Source organism: Jaculus jaculus, chromosome 1, assembly GCF_020740685.1.
Source record: "Jaculus jaculus isolate mJacJac1 chromosome 1, mJacJac1.mat.Y.cur, whole genome shotgun sequence".
NCBI classification, from domain to species: Eukaryota; Metazoa; Chordata; class Mammalia; order Rodentia; family Dipodidae; genus Jaculus; species Jaculus jaculus.
Genome location: NC_059102.1, coordinates 97,299,109 through 97,321,662, shown reverse-complemented (window position 1 = coordinate 97,321,662; position 22,554 = coordinate 97,299,109). Strand labels below are relative to the sequence as shown.

Below are 22,554 nucleotides of genomic sequence, written 5' to 3'. Positions count from 1 at the left end.
AAAGCAGGCATTGGTGTTTAATTGTGATTGGTCTCCATCTTGTAACCATTATCTCAGTATTGTACATGAAAGCATATTTGCTTTGATGCTCCGTTCTTGAGATATTTACAGTCTATTTCAAGACTACTTTGGATCATTTTGGTTTGCTTCTTATGTCCTTTTATCAGAATGAATGTAGTTAATTCAAAAGATATGGATTTTGGCTGCAGAATATCAGATCTGTACATAGGCCTGGATAATATTAGACCCACAGTTTTAAATTGTGACCTCTTCCAGAATGCTTTAGGGCATTTCCCATTTTCTCTTTACATATGGAGCATGCAAAATCCCTATTTTAAAGATTATAATTGTAAACATGTCAATCTGGGAAGTGTCTAGCAGGCTACATTAAATAGTAACATATCAGGGAGTAGAAAGCATCTAGGCCAAAAAATATATGCTTGCACGTTACTCCCTCTGGGCATGATTGGAATACACCTTTACCAGCAGTCTTCAGGATAAATAAATATTCTGAGATTTCAAGCTTTTAAAAAAAACTCACTGTTTTCAACTATGTACATATAAATAGAGATTTTTCCCAAGACATGAAACTAAAATCAAATTTGAAAATTTATTTGCCAGGGCAGTGTGTTACTTCAAGTAAGTAAATACTACTGTTGAATACAGAAAAAAAAATCAATTTAATGAGATTTTATGTATTTAAAGAGAGAAAATAAGACGCTTTGCTAAAAATTAGAAAATTGCCTTTCTATCCAGTGATACCAAGACACAAAGTAGAAAATTAAGATATGCCAATATTTGAGCTAAACTTCAATCCAAGTACCTCAGACTTTAAATTATGTCATACATAAATTCCTGACATCTATATTTCATAACTTTTTAAAAATTTGGCATTCTACTCTATAAAATGATATATTTTTATAATTTAGAATATTATATTATATGCATATGTTTAATGCCCAATAAATTTGTCAACCACCAAGTATGAAAAGAGGCTGATTGTTCTCATGGGAACTTGTGTTTTAGTTGAGAAAGATAGATAAGAATCCTTTTTTTTTTTTAAGTGGGAAAAATACTATATTGAGTGGGCCAAAGTGAACTCTCTAAAAAGTTGACATTTAGTCTCATGTCTGACTAATAAGAGGAGTCATCTATGAAAAGGAAGGGAAGGTAGGCATTCAAAGAAAATGGAACAGTTGATAAGGAGAACTATCACAACATAAGCCTATTGCATTTAAAGAAGAAAAATTGCCTATGCCAGAGTGTTTCAAGCTAGTCTGAATAGGAGATACTTTACCAAGAAAACTTGAACAGGAGGCTTGGTAAATCAAGTAATTTGGATTGCTCAAAAGTAGTGTAGAAATTTAATTGAGTGACACTATTTAACTTTAGTTAGAAGATAAGAATCTCCTTGACAAATGTGTGACAGATCATGCATTACATTTAAATCATTCATTTTCCATGTATTATTCCATCTTCTGTTCTATCACCCACTGAAGAAGAAATTATCTCTTCACTAGTAGATGTACTTCAGTGAGAACTGACTTTTTGCCAACACAAGACATGTCCTATGTGCTTCCATGAGCAGTTTGAGTATGATACAGACTGACAGTGATGCTGAAAATATCATGTCCATTCATATTAGTGGATAAATCTTGTAGTAGATATTTCCTGGCTATAGTCACAGTTCTTTCTTTATTTGAGATCTACTCCTCCATTCTTCCCTTTAAGTTGATGTTTTTACTATATTTCTAGTACTGTCTCTTAACCAGTGAGAGTTTTGATCACTCGCACCTTAATTAGTTTAGCACACACACACAAAAAGACTTGAATAACTGTTATGATCAGTGGTAATGGCAAACTAGAAGTCAGGCTTCCTAACCTTCAATTTTCATCAGACAGAGTACCACCTATAATTTATGTAGCACCTGCCTTGCTATAGGCCATTTACTCCACTAGCTGTATGTCAAACCTCCTGGGCTGAATTATCCTAGACCATTGTGACAATATGTTTCCCAAATGTCTAACTTCTCAAGCAGATCTCTGCAGTCTTGATGCTTACATTTTTGTAATCTGGGCTTTTTCCTTAGGACAAATGGAATAATTTGGGTTTTATTCTTTGCTCACATTTATTCAGTGAAAGTTAGTGTTTCAGTTTGAGAAAGAGTATGAATGGATGCAAATGAATGGGTAGGTCAATATTAAAAACATTTAAAGCAACAAAAATTAAAGCAACTTACACTGATTCATCCTAATAAATATTATTAAATGAGCTGTACTTTCTGCCATGGACTGGCAGCTGCAGGACAAAATACATCAGTTAATGGTGCTGTCAATCAGACTCTACTATATTTCTGAACTGTAAGAATTTGATGCGTACTTGAAACCAGATAAAAGGTCTTGCTGCGTTTCAGTGTCCTGCCATGATGAAAAATGGCTTTTTAACATCAAGAAAGAAACAGAAGGGGAACAGATGTGTGAGGGAGTTGGCAGGTAAACAAATCCCCAGTCTCAGTTGGGATTGAGAGTTCTCTATTGAATTGCATCTTTGAGAAGAAATCTTTTGAAGGTAATGAGGCTGGCATTCATGGTGAGAGAGAACTGGCTTTCCTTATTAAACTGTGCAAAATATTGTCGTGTTTGCCTTTTCCATTTCTGAGCCCTGAGCCTAAAGTTACCATCTTCAGCCATCACTAGAATATTTTGATAAATCCATCCCTGAAATATATCTCATTGTCTGACCAACGCACAGCTAATTCTAATCTTGTGTAACTTTTCTCCTCAGAATTTAAGCATAGAATACACATCTGGAGAAATAAATGCAGTTACTAAAATTGTTACCAATTATGTGTGCTAACTGCCGCACCGTTCAGAATGCCTGTGGTTGCACAGGTGTCTCATTAATGCTTGCATATAGAGAGTGACAGAAACAAATATGCTTTCCCTAGATTTGTACGAGTACTTCAGTTCAGTGATAGAGGACTAGACTGGAGCTCAGACATCCAAATTCTCCTGGCTGTCATGTCAACTGGATATATGATCTCAAGCAAATTTCTTAGTTCAAGTGATTTCTTTAAAAGATGGAAAATAGATTATATGACTTTTTATTTTTCAGAGAATTGCAATGTTTTCAATGCAAAACTGACATGTGATGAAAATTTCCTAGGTTGAAGAACTATATTTTTTCTCATCTAAATACTGATATTTCTATCGTTTAATCATAATAATGGGATAAGACTAGTTGGGGAATATTCTCATTGCATTAATAAGATCGCCACAAACCAAAATTGTGCTAATTTAAATACAATCAGACTCAGTGATAACACAATTCTGATGTTGTTTTCTTTTTGTTTTGAGTCAGATTCAGTGTAATAAAATTTATGCACACAGAAAAAATGCTTCATTTTACAAATGGCTTATTGAATTTAGACTCATGCATGAAAATACCACTACCACAAGGTATAAAACACTTCTGTCCCTTAAAATGCTGTTTTAAGCTCCTTTATAGACAATCCTCACTTCTCATCTTCTCTTGTAGAAACTGCTGATTTCTTTCTCTCTCCCCCCCCCCCGCCCCTCTCTCTCTCTCCCTTTTTCATCCCTATTTGCTGTGTGAGGTCTATTTTTGCCTTTTCTAAATATAATATAAGAGAAATTATAAAGATGAAGGATTTTCACTTAGCAAAGTGAATTTGAAATTCATCCATGTTGAATATGTCAATAATTTATTTCTCTATGTTGCCGAGTACTGATTGTGGTAGGCAGAGTAATGAGCCTTACCCCCATCCTAGAATCTCATCATTCCAATTCCTAAGCACTTTTCATTTTATCATATATAGTTAGAGAAACTTTGCAGATGTAATTAAAATTTCAAACCTTGGGATGAAACAATCATCTTGAATTTTCTCTCTAATTCCAGTAATATTATGTAAATCTTTAAATGTGAAACCTTTCCCAACACAAGTAAAGGGAATGACACAGAAGGAATACAGAGCATCTTGACCTACCATTGCCACCTGTGGGAATGGACAAGAGGGTCACAAGCCATGGGTAGCTGTTCCAATTTTATTTTGAATGGATTCCTTTTGCCATTGCATGTTATATTATATTAACTATTTAACTATTGCTTTACATGTTTCTTAATTTTCTGTTGAGCATTTAATAACATCTGATAATTTTTAGCACAATAGATGAGTTGTATTTGATGATGAGAATTATAAAGCTATTAACTAAAAGAACAGGCTTTGCAGTGAACGCTAGATCCTAAGGCTGCTTTTGCCACTCACTAAGCATACAAAAATTTAAAATAGGTGAGTTTTCCTAAGGTTCAGTGTTTAACTTGTAAAAGGTGGGAAATAATAGCAGTCATTGTTATGAGGACTAAATTAAATGTTTTGTCAAGTATCTGCTTGGTCCATTGCCTAGCCTACAGAAAGCACTCAGATATTGGTTGCATTATGACTATTATTATTATAATCTTTAATAACAAACATTTTCAATTGTTGCTTTTTATTACCTCATATTTTCAAATATCAGAGTTGCTTTTGTCAGACACACCTACTTATTAAACACCCACACAAACAATAATGCCAGGAAGAATTTCTGCTAATAGTCAATAGAACAGTTTTTTTTTTTTTTTCTATGAGAATTGGTTGTCTACACAGAGATTTTTTTATAAGTATTTTATTTAGTTTTTTACTCAGAACATACTTTGTATGGAAATATCATGTTGATATCATCTTTTCCATCCTCCCTGTCCCCATTCCACAGGGGGGCCCTTCTCATTGGGGTTGCAGGTATTCCTCATGAGGTTGTGGGTTATGCATTGTGGGAGCAGCAGCCAGATACTGGGGAAAGACAATGCCTCTGGGCATGACATCCCAACCTGTGGTTCTTACAATCTTTCCACCCCCTTTTCCAAAAAATTCCCTGAGCCTTAATGGGTGTGTTTTAAGTCTACTTCACTGATGAGCTCTCAGGAATCTCTGGATTTCTGTTTTGGTAGGTATTGAGTATCCTCAGTGTCTGTCTCTTTCAACCTGGCATTGATTTTCAGGATGACCATGGAAGTAGCATTCTTACGCAGAGAGTTTTGATTGTATTTTCAAAAAAGCCTGAACATTAGCTTGAGCCAAATGACTTTCATATTCCATTGCTGACTGTTACAGCCCTTTGACTTTGGGCATGACATCTAATTTCATTAAATTTACTAAAAGAAACCTCAGCTCTCAAAGTCATTGTGAGACAAACACGGTACACACTTTGCTAATATCAATTCTCTAACATAGAAATGTGGAGATAAAAACATAATGGCATATGCTCATGGGTTAGTCAAACAACAGAAATATCTCTGTAATTTCATGTACAGGGGCTTTTTAAGAACCCTTTTCACATGCTAATGTAAAATATAGAGTTCTCACTCAATTTAGTGGTGTCTTAGAATGAAATTAAAGGAATTTTGTCCTTTGTACATATGAGGTGTTTATGAAGGTAGAAGTGAGTTGAGTCATTGTTGCAAAGCAAGTTAGTATGATATCAACCTGTTAACTCAGCCAACATTGGCAGGACCTGGAAATTCTAGTGGGATGGAGAACCAGGACCTATTACAACATACATACAGTGGCAGCATATGTGCATTACTCGCTGATAACCTTTTGATGTGTATTCCTACACAGATGTCTGCAAGAATGGCCACTTAGTTTCTCTCTTCTCTTTTTGTTTCATATGCTTATGTCCAACAAAGGCTGGAACTAGGTTTGCCTGGTCTGCATGACTAAGTCTTTAAAAGTTGGCCCATGCTGCACGGCAGAGAAAAGGTGATTTAAATTAGAAGGCTGGGAGCCTTTGAAAGTTAGTTACTGCTAACACAGCTAGCTGTCCGTGCACTATGTAGGAATTAATATATCATTTCTACTATAAGCCCACTTTTAAATAAACAAGATAAAAGATAGAAGAAGAAGCAAATGAAATTAATATTTGTTGAGAACATCTTCTTTAAAAGGCTATTTTTCATAATATAAATGACAGTCAGTCTATTGAAATTTCAGATTCACTATATTCAGATTTAATGATTTCCACAAAAGTCTCATGGCTTGTCCCAATTTTCATCCAGAATAATTTTTTTCTTTTTTGCTATCTCATAAGTTGACCTGCTAATGACAATCATAAAGACCTTAATAATAAAAAATTAAGTTATAAAACAACATGTCTAATCTAAAGTAGAGACATTTTTCAGTATCTTTAATAAGACTTTAATGTTTTTAAAAAATATTTTTATTTATTTATTTGAGAGTGACAGACAGAGAGAGAAAGAGGCAGAGAGAGAGAGACAGAGAATGGGCGCGCCAGGGCCTCCAGCCACTGCAAACGAACTCCAGATGTGTGCGCCCCCTTGTGCATCTGGCTAACGTGGGTCCTGGGGAATTGAGCCTCGAACCGGGGTCCTTAGGCTTCACAGGCAAGCGCTTAACCGCTAAGCCATCTCTCCAGCCCTTTAATGTTTTTAATAAATATTTTAACACACACAATTTGGAGTCTTGTGGTTTGAATATGGAGCATTTCCCCCCAAACAGCCCATATAGTGAGGGCTTGTTCTCATCCTGGTGATAGTACTGAGTGGTGCTTGGATCATAATAGTATACTGGGCTATTAGGAGACAGGGCCTGGTTGAAGGAACCAGTTTACAGAGGCATGTGTGATAATGTTATATCTCGTACTAGTCCATTCTTCCCACTCTCTGTGCTTTCTGACTTCTATGACATAAGCAGCTGTCCTTTGCCATGCCTTTGGACCATGATGTACTGCCTCTCCATAGGCTAATAGCCTGAAGCCAAGTAGACTGAGTCTTGAAATAAAACCTCTGAAAGTGTCAGCTAAAATATATCTTTTATCCTATGAGTTTTTCCCCTCTTAGGCATTATGTCACAGACATAGAAAAGATGACTAACACAAAGTTTTATTACAGCTCTCTAAAATAAGATAAATAAGGTTAATGTAACATTTTCATTCTGTCCAGCTAATTGTCCCTCTGTCTTCTGACACATATGTATTGAAACCCATGCTGAAAATGCATTGTGTGGCATATTGCAACTGAGTAATATTATAACCCAGTCATCAGTGGGATTAATCAGAAGAGTTCCAAATTTTATTTAGGTCTATGTAACAGGTTTTTAAATAATTGAAAAACAAAAGTATAGTGAAATTTTCTGTTTCTAAGAATTTCCTTTTTCTTTAGTAGTGAATTAACATTTTCAAGATGTGAAAGCTATAGTGAGGGATATATACTCTTGTGAATAAGAAATGGCCTGGCTATCTGGTATGAACCAAACTAATAGGAGGAAGTTTAGAGATGAATAGATGGACACCCATGAATCAGGAGTGCATTGCTTCCCTTGTGGCTGACAATCAAGGAAACATAGGCATCTTCATGCTAATTTTTGCAATTTTATTAATCATTTTCTCATTGTTCTGATCAAATACTTTGTCAGAAGCACCTTTAGGAAGGAAGATCCTAGTTTGGTTTATGTAGGAATTGCAGTCCACCATGACAGGGAGGGCATAGTAGCAGGGGCATAAAGCAGCTCTTCACATTATGTCTACAATCAGGAAACAGAGGGTGATGATTCCTGGTGCTCAGATAGCTTTATTGTTTATATACAGTCCAGGCCCCGTAGCTTATGGAATGGCACCACTCACACTTAGTGTGGGTTTTCCCACTTCAATTAATCTAATATAGAAAGTGCCTTGCAGACATACCCAGAGATATTTTTGTTATATTTTTTACATAATTTTTGAATCCTGTCAAATTCAAAACCAAGGTTAACCATTATATCATTGAAGTGTCAAACTAATTTATAGCTTTGGTAAAACCTTTCAGAAGATGTCAATATAAATTATATACCTTCCCTTATACTCTTAAATATTTTGTGTAGGGGTGTGTATTTGTGTCTCCTTGAAGCCTTCTATTGGAGTCATTATTATGTTTATCATATAAATTGCACTCTGTGTTATTGCTTTCATCAAGGGAATTTATCTTTTAATCCAACTTTTCTTGTGATTTCCTAACACAGTCCAATATTGTATTGCTTAATTATTTTTGAACATCCTAAACTTGATCCTTGTACCTCATCATTATTTCTGGAAGTTTTTAGACTGAAAAGCTTCAATGACTTACCTGTCTATGAGTGTTTGGTCAGGAAGTTCACACCACATCTTAGTGGGGATGTCACTTTTGTTCATGGACCCAATTATCTTCCCATTGAATATTTTGGGATTAATAAAATATAACAAAGAATACTATATTCTATAAATATAATTTATATTCATTTATTTGAGAAAGTAATAGGCAGATAGTGAAAGAGAGAGAGAGAGAGAATGAGCAGACCAGCACCCTTGGCTACTGTAAACAAACTACAGATGCATGTACCCCCTTGTGCATGTGGCTTATGTGAGTCCTGAGGAACTGAACCTAGGTCCTTTGGTTTTGCAGACAAGTACCTTAACTGCTAAGCCATCTCTTCTCTGGACATTTTTCAGCATTTAATTTTTATCATTTTTTCCTACTGAAATTTATAGATTAAGATTTGTAGTGCAATGTTGTTCCATGACAAGAATGCTGGCACTGTGTCCCTGACCTACACCTATGCATATTAGAGTTCTTAAATTTGAGATGGTCATTAAAGTTTATGTGTAGCTCAAAGTACTTTGTGGAAATTACCTTATCTGTATTTGCTTCTTTTGTAAAATAAACTCAGTGGCTTGAACACAAGAGTCATTCAACTATTTCTTGAGAAAGAACTGGGAGATGTGAAGGAGGAGTTAGGTGTGATTAAGTTGTTTTACTTCACCCAAGTTCAATTAATCTTTGATTTCTAAAACTTTGTCTTAAGTTTTAAATAAGAAGACCTGAGGATTTAGTGATCCACTCTTGCTCCCCTAACCCATGGCTGAATTCTAGTATGTTATTTCATGATAAGATCTTGTTAGGGGATTTAGCAAGATCAAGCATCAATTCTAATTGGTCACTCTTTGAAGTTCCTATGGTGTTGAGCACCAAGTTCTACCCACATTTTATGGCTGTCTTCAAACAACTGCTCACCTGTTCACACAAACCTTCTTAAGCTGACTGATAGTATGCGTTGTGCATAGGATTCCTACTTAATATTCAGGAGCACTACTTAAACTTCCCAATTCCAATTTGCATTGAGGAAAGATTTATTACTTGACACTGATTCCATTTAAAAGCTTTCACTTGAGAAGCACCTTCCTTTACAATGGAATTTAAGATAGAATGTGTTTAAAAGTCATTTTGAAGGCATCCAGCCTCTTTGCCTAGTAATGTAAGAATGGACTGTCCTAAAGAAAATAACAATCATTGACAGTTTTTAATTTCTACTAATCTTTGCATGTGTAATATCAGGAATCAGAATAATTCTAGGAAAAAACTGAATATTGTCAACTGCTTCCAAAATTTGAAACAGCAAAATCTTCTTTCACAATTATCATTACTATAATTTTGACTGACATATTCGTAAATAAAGTACCAAACATCTTTTCTCAGCTTTTTGGATATTTCTTCAATTGAACTTAAGTTTTTGAGTGTGTGTAAACAGGGGCCCAAAATCAATCCTCATTAAACATTTCCCTATTTTGTGTGTGCAAATCATCCTTCTGAAATGATTCAATTTCCTAGTTTAGTAGTTCTACTTCCAGATATAATTATGCATTAACCAAGGATATGAATCGTCTCACTGTAATTACGTGGTCTCGTTAGGAAACTGGCTGACAGTCGGAAATTGGTGATTAAACTTTCGTTTGGCTCAGCTTCTTCTTCAGTTGTTGGAACAGGTGTCAGGATTATTCTCTGTTGGCATTTTGCTTGGTACCTGGACTATTAATCAGTTTGTATGAAAGTAGGAATGATTTATCATCTCTGCCTTAGATTCTTTATATTTTGTGGGTTTTCATGGCATAAAATGTAATAAATAACCTCCTTGGGTCATTAAAATCAAGAAGGTCAGGTTTTCCTTTTTACCTGACACAGCAGAACTTTGATTAAGTGTAAAGGCACAAGGTGATTCCTTCTACTGTAAAATCTCTTAGGGGATAAGACTGATATATATGATTGTTTTAAGTGGGATCTGCAATTGCAATAATCCACTAGTGAGTTTATCTTATCGTGTACTAATATAACCATTGTAATTTTCTCAGATTTTTTAAAATTGTGCTGTATCTTATGTAAGATTTTGTAAATGCCCTAAGTCCCTAATTAAAGTAATGCAATGCTAGACAGTACTTTTTCCACTTTAATATTTATGATGAAATTAATCTCTAATAATATTCTGTAAGCTTAACCAAAAATTTTAAATTTTAATTTCAAATCATCTACATTCACTTAAAATTTTTTCATTGCTTTCTTCCCCAAAATTTCTGCTGTCCAGCTAATTTTTTTTTTTCAGGTAAGGCTACTTTGACAGTGAAAAATAGATGAATCAGGTATTCTTTGCTATGTGGTAACAGAATGATATTGATAAAGAGGCAGTGAATGGCCAGCTAAGTTTGCCGATTCTCATGAGAATCCATTGGGACATTTTGGCTACTTTGTCCATTTCATCCTAGAAGTTTCTCTACTCAAGAATATTCTGTCCCTGATCAGATCTGAGACATTTTTCTCTATCAATTAATACAGGTAGAAGAGATTTATCTTGGATGAAACTTTGTATTTATACCTCATCTGTTTTTCAATCAGCCTTATTGAGCCATGGCTATTTCAGGTTAATTTTTATGTTTTGACATGTACACAGAGTAATGTCACTATCACCACCCAGGATTGTGAGAGTATATTGAAAAATAGTCAAATATTTTCTTGTATTATTTATTTTTATTTTTTATATTTTTTGTTTGTTGACTTTTATTTATTTATTTGAGAGAGACAGACATAGAGAAGGAGGGAGAGAGAGAGAGAGAGAGAGAGAGAATGGGCAGTCCAGGGCTTCCAGCCACTGCAAACGAACTCCAGAGGAGTGCGCCTCCTTGTACATCTGGCTAACGTGGGTCCTGGGGAATCAAGCCTCGAACGGGGGTCCTTAGGCTTCACAGGCAAGCGCTTAACTGCTAAGCTATCTCTCTGCCCTCTTGTATCTTTTAAATACTTCCTTCCTGATTCCTACTCATAGTCACAGCACTGTACCACTTTGTGTAACCATGAATTTTCTGAATTTGAATTTTTTTGCATTTTATGTACATTAAGTCAAATAGTATATCTTTTTTGGTGGGAGGACTGCCTGAGAACTTGGCTTTTGGCTTCTTTTCTTTTAGCATAATTATTTTATGGTTCATTAATGTATTGTGTTATTATATTTCACTTTTTAAATTTCAGATGAGAATGCTGCTATATAAATATTATACAATTGCTTTATCTACACACATATGTGTCGAAATTTCAGTCATGCCTGGCTTTTGAAAAATACACCAAAAATTGCTACCAATTACTAACATGTACATAAGCTCCCTTTGTTTTCAGAAAATGACTTGAAGTTGAATGGTTGAAACATAGGTGCTGTATATGAACTTTTAAGAAATATCAAGCTGTTTACCAGAGGTTGGATTATTTTACATTCCCTTCATCATTTTAAAGAACTGGAGCTTTTCCATACTCCTTTTAAAAAGGAGTTTGGTCAACCTTTCTTGTTTTCCCCCATGCTGCTTATGGGAACAAGATCTGTGTATATGCCAGGCAAATTCTCCAGTCCATGTGCAAAACCACAAGCACTGGTTGTGATCATGTTTTCCTTCCCATGTATATGAGTGTAAAGAATATGTATGTTTGCATACAGGGATGTGTGTGTGTAGTAGCAGTAGCAGTGCCCTATGCATACAAGTGGAAATTAGAGGTTATTGTTGGGTATGTGCCTATGTCTCTGTCACTCCATCTCTTAATTCTTGAGGCAGAGTATCTCTTTGGCCTTACAGTCCTCTGATTCAGCTAGAGCCCCAGGTATTCTCTGGCTATACTAGCATAGACTTGACATACCACCATACCTGGCATTTTTTTTTTTTTTTTTTGCTGGGGATCCAAGCTCAGGTTATCATGCTTGCACAGCAAGAAATTTACCCACTGAACTATCTTGGCCATCTGCTAATGAGTCTGCTGGTCTTTCTAATACTTGCCAAATCTAAAACTTGTAAAACAGCACCTCGTGGTGCTTTTGATTTGCTTTGCCTCAAACAAAATTAGGTTGCAAGTCCCTTCAAGTGCTAGTTTGTAATCCATGGCACTTGGGAGAAGTATGATCTCAGATATTTTACCTACTGTTTTAAGTTGGATTGTTTGTTTTCAAATGATTAAGATTTTTAATTTTTTTTTATTAATTAGTTTTGTATTCAGCAAATACAGTCAGTTTGGTACCATTACTAGTACCAAAATCACCCATGACCTTGGCCCCTCCTTGTTGAGGTATATGGGTCATGCATTGTGGAATTAGCCCATAGTTATGGGTAAGATAAGTGTCTCTGCATATCATGACCCAACATGTGGCTCTGACATTCTTTCTGCCCGCTCTTTGGCAAAATTTCCCTGAGCCTTGTTGGGTTCATTTTTGGTCTGCTTCAGTAATGAGGTGTTGGGGGCCTCTGGGTCTCTGGCTCTCTGATTTGGTAGGAGTTGATTTATCTCTGTGTTGATCTCCTTCCCCCTTGTACTGGTATCTGGTTCATCAGGAAAACAGCACCCTTGCTTGTTTCACCAATTTTTCTTAGTTTCAGCTGGGGCCCTTTTGAGGTATGATGGGGTGGCTCTCTCCTTAGGATACACATCTATCTGAAAGAGAGAAGTAGATTCTCCAAATGAGAGTAAGTTAGCACTAGACAAATGAGATAACCTTTACATTTTAATAGAGACTTTAATAGGTGTAGGCCCTCTTGTAGCCCATGATTGATGGTAGCTTGATAATGGACAGTGAGCTTATGTTTGGATATGGTTCTGACTTGTTTCCCAGCTCCAGCTATGGGTCCCATACCACTGAGGGAATGAGTTGTCCAAATTGAGAGCAGTTGGTTCCCCACCATGGTTGTGTGACACTATTGCACTTGTGTGGGCATCACAATAGCTTATTTGCTGCTAAGTAGGTTAGACCATGAGTTGCTTGGACAGATATTGGTCAATTTCCCCCAAGTCGCCCATGTAGCACCTTCTGGCACTAGATGCACTGACTGTCTGGGGACTGACTCTCTTCCAACTTCTAGCCATGCCATTTCATTTTATGTGTCTACCACATAAGGTGTCTTCAGAAGTAGGATCTTACCACTAATCTTTGGTGGGTCATCAAGTACTTGGACAGAAATCTGTCTTTCTTTTAGGAAACCTTGTAGGTCTCTCTGGTCAAAAGCTCATTGTGGATAATAGCCACTTGTTGGTCCTGGGAATTACAGCTCAGTGCCCACTAAGAAAAGGAGGAGAAAGATAACTAATATAAAAGAGAGAGAAGAGGGAGTGGGGAGAGGGAGGTAGGGAAGCTGTAGATGATTAAGGTTAGTCTTCATCGTATCCTCTCCAGTGTCTTGCATTTCAGGTGTTTCCTCTAAGGGCCTGGTGAAGGTTCAGCCATTTGGTCTGCCTTTTAGGAAGTAGAATTTTATGGTACTATTGCTATTTGGGTCTAGATTTGTGTTTCCCACTCCTCCGTTGCCCTCCCCTCCCTCCTCATCCATCCTATTGTCTAGTCCATAAGATGCTTGCTGGGTATGTAAGGTGTCTTGGGTCGATTCAGGTTAGGTGCTGTAGATGAGTGAGGCTATGTGGCGATTATTTTCTGTGATTGGTAAGTTCACTAAGAATGATCTGTAGTTTTGGTAGTTCTTTTATATTATAAATACAAATCATTTAAATAATTTTCAAATATATTCCTTGTTGTAGTCAGCTCAGCATTGTTAGGATGCCTGTCCAACCAGACATAGTTTATGGGAAGAAGGATTTAATTAATCTTACAAATCCATGAAAAGTTCTATTGATGGCAAAAGAAGCTGCTTACTTCCAAACAGAGAAACAACTGCAGCAACAACACCAGCAATCAGGAAGCAGGAATTTCAGAGCTCAAAGCTGCTCTCCACACTGCCTGCTAGCATCTGAAATTGAAAACTCAATTAAAAAAAATATTTTACTTTTATTTATTTACTTGAGAGAGAGTGAGAGTGAGAGTGAGAGTGAGTGAGAGAGAGAGAGAGAGGGAGAATTGGCACATCAGTGTTTCCAGCCACTGCAAACAAACTCCAGATGCATGTTCCACCTTGAGCATCTGGCTTATGTGAGTACTAGGGATTGAACCAAGATTCTTAGGCTTCACAGGCAAGTGCCTTACCCAGTAAGCTATCTCTCCAGCCCTACAAACTCAATTTTAATAACACACCTGAATCTATGGGTTCATACATTCAAACTACCATGCCACTCATTGTGGCTTGTCTTTGTTTACTGTTCTAAAAATATTTCCATCATAGAAAATGTATTAAATCAATAAATACACTCTACCAAATTTTATGCATCATGTTTGTGGTATAGTATCTAAAACACTTTCATCTAATACAAATGTGCCAACATTTTATCCAATTTTTTTTCTAGAAGCTTTATTTCATTCTATCTTTCTTTTGTTTCTTTCTGCATTTTAATAACATAAAACAGAGGATGGAGACTCAATAAATGTATGCATTTGTAAGAGAAACAGACAAAGGGATCCATTGACCCTTAGTTCATATTCCAGGACAATATGAGCTTTAGTTATAAACAGAAGAAGAACTGTGGCCAGGGATAAGAGGAATGCATAACTGTGCAGTGCTGATCAATCCCTGTTTTAACTCTGGTCCTGCAAGTAGGCTATAATACAAAGTTATTATCACTGTTCTTACCCAGCAAAAGCAATCTGATTCCCACAAGAAGATGTTTCACTCAATATAAGATTTTTTTTCCAAATGCATGGCAAATTTCCATTTGAACCTTGGTACCCTTGCTCTATGTATTTTCTCTTTTCAGGTTATCATTCTGGAGCTGTATCTTGTATCTTCGACAGTATCTTAGAAACTGCCTCCAAAATCAGTTTGCCATGTATCTCCTTGGGGCCAAAGTTCCCTCCTTGTACCAGGAAGGTGTTACCAAACCAAGGAAGCAATTGCAGGATAGCAATGTTTCATGACATATGTTTACTTTTTCTCATTGTCTTTGGCCTACATTGCCTACTCAGTACATCAAAACTGATATTTGTTTATGTGATCATTTTGGTATTTATTTTTGGTGGCTGGGAGGGAAAACAGAAGTTTGAAAATACTGAGAAAAAAATGAAAAAGTAAGGAGTTAAGCTTCAGCCCAGAAAAATTTGTCAACATTGGGAGTTAATTTTTCAATTTAACACAATACAAACATGAATATGGCTGGCTTGAACTGACAAGGTTGAAGCTCATGATTAAATCAGAATTGGGCATATTTGGTAATAGATGAACACATGAAGAATTGTTTGTGATTCAGTGTCAGGTACTACATTTTAAGCTATTGACAAGAGTACTCTAGATTTAGATATTGTTTTATATTACTTACAGCTATTCCTGCAGAGATACAATAAGAAGACTTATCAGATAGATGTTGGAGAGATAATTTCAAGTTGCAGTGAATTGAAGAGGACACACAAAATGGGGAAAATGCAGTGTGCTGTTACATTGCACAGGCTTTGTCACAGCATGTTTAGATGGTTTTCTCCTTTATTGATATTTCAAAAAAGGAGAGAGAGAAAGAGGATACAGGGGTCATCTGTGGATTTTTACAATTAAGCTCCGCTAATACTTTGTTGTTTTTGGTATCTTTCTGGAAAAAAAAATACCAAAAACATGGTTATTTAGCATCAAGGGAATTGGAAATCTCTCAGGCTGTTTGGACACCATGCTGAGTAAGCTAGAGAAGCTGGTATCAGAAAGGAAGGAGCAGGCCATTATGGCTCTCGGTGATCATGAAGATCTATAGATTGAATGAGTTGCTCAAGTTCAATCAAGAAGCATTTAAAATTCATTGACAAACAGAACTATGAGTTAAGAATGTTGGAATCTCAATTGCATTTAGTTCAAAAGATTTTTGTCCTTGGGTAAGTGATGTGAACATTCTAAGCTCCAGTCTCATCACTATAAAGAGAATATTATTAGAGTATACTGTGTATCTTTTGAGGTCATTAAAAGAGAAATCACATGTAAAGAGCAATGAATACTTAGAAGTCATATTGGTTGTTGTAGCAGCCTCTAACTGATAGGAGAGAATGCTTGATATTTTTATGTGATTGGAGGGAGAAAAAGAACTTAGAAACTACAGCTTTGTCACTAAAAAGTGATAGCAGTCTCTTTCCTTTTAAAAAGAATAGACAAAAAGAAGTAGATGTGATATTTATAAGAAAAAAGAGCACCATAATATTGATATTAATAATCTACCTCTTCTCACATTTTGTATGCTTATGCTCTTACTGTTTATTTGGGAAAATGAGTTGCTTTCATGCAAATCTTGCAAAATATACCTAGTAGTCATTTAGTAAGTAAAAGGAACTCAGTGGCTGCTCCACAAATTTACAGTTCTACTGGTTGTTCAGGGACCTGTGCAGCGTGCTTCTAGGGAAAGATGAAACATCCCAAAGACAGTGTTTAAAGAGTAACATATCTACAAATCAATAGCCTATAGAATGAGTGTCTCAATGCAAAGGAGCACCTTTAGAAAACATTCTTCAAAGCACTAAGGTAATGTAAAAGGATAGCATTGTTATGTATTAGAATATACAAAGAAAAGCAGAATTCAATTAGAGAGCACTTGCTGGTAGACTAACATACACACACACATACACACACACACACACAAATGGTTTGAGAACTTGTGAATATCTTCCTTTTTTGTGTGTGTGTAACACCATTTTATTAACAGTTTCTGTATACCTGCCTTCTGTATACCAAGGAATCTTTTAGAAGAACATTGTCAAAAATTCATTTAAAATATTTTTTCTTTTTTTAAATATTTTATTATTATTTATTTATTTGACAGAGAAATAGAAAGAGAGAGAATGGGCATGCCAGGGCCACCAGCTACTGCAAACGAACTCCAGATGCATGCGCCACCTTGTGCATCTGGCTAACATGGGTCCTTTGGCTTTGCAGGCAAATGCCTTAACTGCTAAACCATCTCTCTAGCCCAATATTTTTTCAAATATTATTAAGAAATAATTTATAAAAATGTCCCTTCAAAATTCATGTATAGCGCTGGGGAAATGGCTTAATGATTAAGGTGCTTACCTGTAAGCCTAAGGACCCCAGTACAATTCCTCAGATTCCACATAAGCCAGATGCACAAGGGGACACATGCATCTGGAATTCATTTGCAGTGGCTAAAGGCCCTGCGTGCCCGACCTCTCTCACTCTCTATCTGTATCTCTCTCTATATCTGTCTCTCATTCTCAAATAAATAAATGAATAAAATATCATGTGTCAAAGAATAATAATTTCTCAAAACAAGAGCATTTAAAAATTTTATCAGAGCAGAGGCTCAAAAAATATAAAATTAGAAAATAGGGCAAAATCCATATTGAAATCCATATTGATTTGAATAAAGAACATCTAGTTTTGAATATTTTTCATAATAATTTCCTTTGTCTTTTTGTTCTCATTAAATCACATACTTGAAGACTGATGAAAAAAAGTTGTTTTGAATATGCTTTCATAAGGAAAGTTGGTTAAACATATATTTTCTGACCAATGTCCTGAACTTTGCAATTTTCATGACCATTGCTGTTGTGTGAACTCTTTTTGGGGGGAGAAGATGATTAGCACATACTCCCCTACACATGATACCCATGACTGATTAAAGCTAGACTGTTTTAAATTGTACTGTGAAATGTATAAATTTGTGGGGCTTCCTTACAGATCATGCAAGAAGGATTACTTACAAGAATATGAAGACCCAAAGATAGCTATAGTATCAAAAAGTCAGTATTAATGACTACCTCCCCTTAGCTTCATAAATGGAGCTCCCCACCCTTTAATCTTTAATCTTGTGTGTATACTCTATCTCTGCCTGAGGCTAGCTTAGGGAGCACCTGAAATATCAGGTAAGGCTGTGATGATCCTTCCTTATCTCCTTCTAAGGTGGAACTTGAATGGGCCACTCATGCATGATCTTAGCTGCTTCTAGATAAAGGTGGCAATTGTTGCATTAATAGCTTTACATATTACTGTGACAAAATACCTAACAAAAACATAAGAAAATAAGGGTATATTTTGTCTTATAGTTTATGCTATAGTCTACTGTGGTGGGGCTGGTATGGCGGCAAAACATCACTGTGTTTGCAGTGAGAAAGCAGAGAAGATGGCTTATGCTCAACTCAGTTTCTCTTCATTCAGCCCAGGTTTCCAGCCCTTCATGTGGTGCTGCCCATCTCGTGATTATGTCTTTACACCTCAGTTGAGCCAATCCAGAGTCATCCTCACAGACATTTCAGGTTATTCTATAGCCTATTTAAGATGACAGTGAGTGTTAACTCTCATGGCCACCTCAAAAGCATTTTTTCTTTTCTTTTGTTAGTTACAGACATAGGGTGGGTACATAATGTGTGCCCACATATTCCGCTAGGGACCTTCCTCAGTGGGATTGTAGGTTTTCCCCTTGAGAATTGTGGTTTATGCATAGTTGGGGCAGAAATTAGTTATTGGTGAAAGGCAATGCCTCTGGGTATGATGTCCCAACTTGTGCCTCTAACAATCTTTCTGCTCCCTCTTCTGCAAAATGCCCTGGGCTATGTTGGGTGTGTTTCAAGTCTACTTCAGTGGTGGGCTCTTAAGAGCCTCTGGATCTCTGCTTCCATAGGTGTTGGGTTTCGGTCTCCTTCACCCTCATGCTGATTGTCAGGCTCAACTCAAAATATGCATTTATGCTCATCTCCCCAATTCCTATTTTGGGGGTGATAATATGCATTGTAGTTTCTATGTGGTCTTTGAGGAAAGACAAGGGGTAACAACACAAAACCTATGTATACTAACTTAAACGAGAACATTGTCCACAATCTTTTCTCCTGCAATACACAAACAAAGTTATTTAGCTTGAATGTGCCATAAACCACACAGGATTTTACTGTGATTCCTTATGTACAATAATTAGAAATAGTGGTGTAGCCAGGCATGGTGGCACACGCCTTTAATCCCAGCACTCGGGAGGCAGAGGTAGGAGGAGCGCTGTGAGTTCGAGGCCACCCTGAAACTACATAGTTAAATTCCAGGTCAGCCTGAGCCACAGTGAGACCCTACCTTGAAAAACAAAACAAAACAAAGCAATAATAATAATGATAATAATAATAAAAATTAGAAACAGTGATTTTGTGTTAAATCCCAGAAATGTTAAGGTACTATTAAAAGCTAATTGGGACTAAAGATATTACTTGGTGGTTTAGGCACTTGCCTGTGAAGCCTAAGGATCCATGTTTGATCTCTCTCCAAATCCCACATAAGCCACATGCAGAAAGTTGATGCAAACGCAAGGTTGCACATGCATACTAGGTGGAGAAAGCATCTGGCAATCAACTGCAGTGGCTGAGGCCCTGTCCTGCTCACTTGCCTTTCTTTCTTTCTTTTCTTTTTTTTTTTTTTTTTTTGGTTTTGAGAGGTAGGGTCTCACTCTGGCTCAGGCTGACCTGGAATTCACTATGTAGTCTCAGGGTGGCTTCAAACTCTTGGCGATCCTCCTACCTCTGCCTCCTTTCTTTCTTTATTTCTCACACTCTCTCTCTCTTTCTTTCTTTCTTTCTTCTTTCTTCCTTTCTCTCTTTCCCTCTTTCTCTTTCTTTCTCTATCTTTCTCTCTCTCACTCTCTCATCCTTGCCCTCAGTCTCTCTAAGTGGACAGAACTGTTTCTTATGACAATAAAGTTCCTCAGACTGGTATACATTATAAAAAACCAAATTAGATAAATTTTGTAATGAATTTTATATCAGTCAGGAAAATGGCTTTTTTGAAGAAGAAAAAAAAAAAACCTTAAGAGTAATTAAGACATTATGTCTAGTGAAAGGGTCATACATTTCAGCTATGTAAACTGATCATGTTACCTGTAACTATATTTTGGTCCATAGTGCTGTGCTCATTGAAAAATTTCTCAACATTCCTTAGTATGACTTCATAGAGAATTGGTTGTAAAGTAAGGTTAATTATTTTGATATTCTCTTATGCTTTTGCTTTATTGTTTACTAGAACACGATAAGAAATTTGAAGATAATATATGGTAATCCTTTCAGAGAGAATATGTGTTTAGATATTTCCTATGTACTAAATCCCATGATAGAAGTTCTAAGCTACATATTGTAGGATAAATGAATGTGCTATTAAATAAATGAGTAATCAAGAATTAGTGAAAAATCAGCACTTCTAGAAAGCAACTACATAAAAACCATCCATTCTGAAAAATGATACACAGCATTGTTCCTGTTTAATACAATAAAATCATTCTAAGTGTGCTGATTTATTTTTACTGCTTTGTAATAAGTAACAGAACCAACATATAAGAAATGGTGTGGAGTCACAGATGGTTGCTTCCAAAGCAAATAGTTTTCAAAATCTCCTCACTTCAAAACCATTTTGGGAGCTCAGATATGATGTTTATAAATGCTTTCGTGTTATCTGGTACAGGAGTGTATAGCTTCTTCCAATATTCTGCATGGTTGTCAAAAGACTAAAAATGATTGTCATTCATAAAAGCGGGTTTGCTTTACAAGATAATTGATTTGATCACTTTCTGAGTATTCTCAAAAAAAAATTTAGTGGGAAAATATCATTGTGAATGTAAGCAATTTGCATTTCAAATCTAACTAAGATTGTAGGTTAATAAATACCAGAGCTTGGATAGAAAGATTCGAAAATTTTGTTGCTTGTGTATATGGGACAAGTGGCTATTTATTGCTAGTAGCATCAAGATAACACACCTACTTTAAAATGCAACATGGACATGTAGTATTAAGGAGCTATTTTGAAATGTTGCATTTCAGTCTGAGTATGTGCTAGACTTCAACCCTTTTCTATTTTACCGCTTGCTAAATGGAACAATATGACACATCACTGCTGAGTCTTTTTTTAACAGTCTCCACAGTGACTTCTAAGGATACCTGAAGCTCTAATCACAGGTGCATGAAAATATATTGTATTGTGCCTTGTTAAGATCAGATTTTGCACCTGTGTCCATGAGTCGGAAGCACAAAGTCACTCACGAGTCTCTGCATAGACTTAGACTAACCTTTCAGCCCTTTCTGTGCACTTATTTTAAAATAAGAATTATGATTGTTTTTATTATATGCATTACTAAATATGATTGTTGTAGTTTTAAAGTTTAATAGCTATTAAATTCTACTCTGGAAAGAACAATAAGAATTTCTGTTTATTAGTCTTTCTATATTTCCTTTGAACTAAGGTCTTTTGTGACAGGCAACAGCACAATAAAAGCAGGAGATTGTGCACAAGATTATTTTTTCATTAATGGAAGTCAAGCATGTTTATGTAGTTGAAACAGCCTATGTGTTCATCTGTATTTAAACAATTGTACCATTAAATATATGATACATTGCCTCAAATTAGTCAGATAATGACCTTCTTAGTCTCTGCTCACTCCTTTGTGTTCATACTCTGTTTCAGTGTGATCATATCTTGGTATGGAGAGTAAAAACTATTGAATTTTCAGCACCTCACATTTGCTCCTCATGAGTGTTCTCCCACATTTTCCTAAAGAGAAGACCTAATTTTTATACTAGAAATGCTGACATTATCAGAGGCTTCAGAGTGCATGCAAGAAACTGTCCTTGGTCCATATAGTTCTGTGGATTTCATCAGGCTGATGGTAGGTTTGGCAGCAGGGCATCTCATTCCCCAGCTACCCTAAAATATTATATGGAGAGTCAGAAAATCATTGGGAGTACTCAAAGTTCTCAGGTACCTGAAGAATGGGATGAGGTTTACACTTCATACTGTGCATTTTAACATCAGCGATATTTAATAATCTGAGCAGCCTACGTAATTAAATACAGCATGAAAAGGAGGTAGTGCTGTTATACCTTCTGTGGCCCATGACTGTCAGCCTATCAGCTTTATGTTCATCAGCATCTAGAGTGACATTGGTAAACTACCACACACCTTTATGATTCACTTGTTGATTAAGGAGTGAATACTTCCTACTACTAAAATTTGGTTCAGTATTTTTATATTAAAATGAAGAAATGTCTTGTTTGTTGCAGGTATGTTTCAAGCAGTTGACTTGTGGGATGTTGAGAGATACCGCTGCTGTGACATGTTGGAATTATCATGATCAACTACTCGGTTTGGATTTCGCCCAGTGGCCAAGAGCTGTGTGTGGTAGACGGCAGGGGTTGGATTTTTAAAAAGAGTAAACAAGGTAAGGTTTGAGGAAGACATATGATCATTCATCACTTGCTTGAAGGGCTTTATTGTGCTGCCAGGATTCATTGAATAATGTATAGCTTTTCTACTTGTTTTCTAAGTTCGCTGAACAAGTTGTTGAGGAAT

General features: G+C 36.2%; 1 protein-coding gene across 4 annotated transcripts in view; it reads left to right on the top strand.

The window, feature by feature from the left end:
- Positions 1-22,554, top strand: part of Lingo2 (leucine rich repeat and Ig domain containing 2) — a 1,280,444-nt gene that overhangs the window by 881,651 nt on the left and 376,239 nt on the right. For all 4 annotated transcript variants that reach the window (XM_045160274.1, XM_045160271.1, XM_045160280.1 and 1 more), the window contains one exon: positions 22,266-22,423. The gene's annotated coding sequence lies outside the window, so the exon portion shown is untranslated. The remainder of the gene's footprint in view (positions 1-22,265; positions 22,424-22,554) is intronic.